This window comes from Myotis brandtii, unplaced genomic scaffold (genome assembly GCF_000412655.1).
Source record: "Myotis brandtii unplaced genomic scaffold, ASM41265v1 scaffold185, whole genome shotgun sequence".
Lineage (NCBI taxonomy): Eukaryota > Metazoa > Chordata > Mammalia > Chiroptera > Vespertilionidae > Myotis > Myotis brandtii.
The window spans coordinates 3,655,188-3,656,910 of record NW_005356870.1 but is presented as its reverse complement, the minus strand read 5'-3'; the positions used below and the strand labels follow the sequence as shown (position 1 = coordinate 3,656,910).

The following is a 1,723-nucleotide window of genomic DNA, read 5'->3' as shown; positions in this document are numbered from 1 at the left end:
GACCCGGGGATCTCGCGCTCTCCCTTGGGGTGCGCCCTGACCGAAGCCCAGCGAGTGAGTGCGAGGTGACGGGACAGGTGTGAAGATGGGAAGAAGGGCCGGGGTGTCTAGAGTGTTCCGAGTTGTCCAGGTTCCGCCAGGATGCAGGATTCTCGAGGCCCGCGGCTCCCGCACAGAGACTACAATTCCCGGAGTGCTCTGCGGCAGCGCCAGTCCCCGCGCATGCGCACCGCTTAGTCAGCGGCGCTGTGATGGGAGGGCTGCAACCCCGCGGCGCGGCGCGGCGTGGCGCACGGGGGCGGGGCGGGCTCCGGAGGAAGGGGTGGGGAAGGCTGGTCTCCTGGTGCTCTGAGTGTGCGCTTTGGCGCTCCGGCGTGCGGTGTGAGGCGCGGGAATAAAGTGTTGAATTGGTGCCTAGCCTGGATGCCATGGGTTCCAGGCCGTGCTGTGGTGGCGCTCCACACATCAGCCAGCTGAAGAAGGCCCGTTGAACTGGTTCTTCTCCGGGTAACGTGTGCTCCCCACCCCTGCTTCCGCCAGCTCCAGAACCTGGGGATGACTGGCCTGCTCCGACGCTGGCGGTGCTCAGCTCGCAGAGCAGGCCTCCGTAAGGGGTGCGGGAGAGTCCTCTGAAGCGGAATCTCCGTCCTCCTCCGAGCACCCCGGAAACGGCCCCGACCCCCTGCAGGCCCTCTCAGAGCTGCAGGCAGTCAGACAGGGTGCCTCCCGGCCCCTCCAGCCACCGCCTTGCGCAACTGGTTGCCCAAAGGATTGTGTCTTTTCCATTCGGTCTTGACCGCTGTAGGAATTGAGCCACTCCATATTTACACAACAGAGGCAAGAGAAATAACTTGCTATGTGTAATTGAGCAAAATTATGTTGGATATTTTAAGTTGAAATCACTTAGTCTTTAATGTTTTTTTAAAAATATATATTTTACTGATTTTTTACAGAGAGGAAGGGAGAGGGATAGAGAGTTAGAAACATCGATGAGAGAGAAACATCGATCAGCTGCCTCCTGCACACCTCCCACTGGGGATGTGCCCGCATCCAAGGTACATGCCTTTGACCGAAATCGAACCTGTGACCCTTCAGTCCACAGGCCGAGGCTCTACCCACTTAGCCACACCGGTTAGGGCGTCTTTAATGTTTTTTTAAAATATTTTTCTTCAATTACATTTGATATACAATATTACATACAATATGTAATATTGGGTGTGCACCCCAGTGATTATATAACTTACTAATTGATCTTCATGATAAATCTAGTGCTCATCTGACACCATACATAGTTATGACAATATTATTGGTTATGTTCCCTATTCTGTGTTTTACATCCTCATCATGACTATTCTGTAACAACCAACCAATTTGTTCTTTTTAATCCCTTTGATATCGGAAGAAGTGGGGGGTTCTCTTCCCCACTGGGTGCTGCTGGATTTCTTGCTATCCCGAGAAAAAGAATTTTCTGAGACTTGCACAGAAGAACAAGTGATTTTTATTTTATTATTATTTTTTTTTTACAAGTGATTTTTAAATCCCTGTGTTTCGAAAGTCCCACTTCCCTTAGCACAGCCATAGAAGGAGTGTAGCTGGGGCTTCAGTAAAGCTAGAAGCAAAGCCAGTGTCTGGAGTTTCCTTTCCATATTGGAGACAGGTCCAGTACAGCATCAGGCTAGTTGCATTCCATTTGTCCATCGTGTGTGTGTGTGTGTGTGTGTGT

The 1,723-nt window shown here is 51.6% G+C and overlaps 1 protein-coding gene across 2 annotated transcripts in view; it reads left to right on the top strand.

Moving 5' to 3' along the window:
• Positions 1 to 327: 327 nt before the first annotated feature.
• The window catches only part of WRN (Werner syndrome, RecQ helicase-like), a 122,245-nt gene continuing 120,849 nt past the window's right edge, over positions 328 to 1,723 (top strand). For both annotated transcript variants that reach the window (XM_014537872.1, XM_014537871.1), the window contains exon 1: positions 328 to 507. The gene's annotated coding sequence lies outside the window, so the exon portion shown is untranslated. The remainder of the gene's footprint in view (positions 508 to 1,723) is intronic.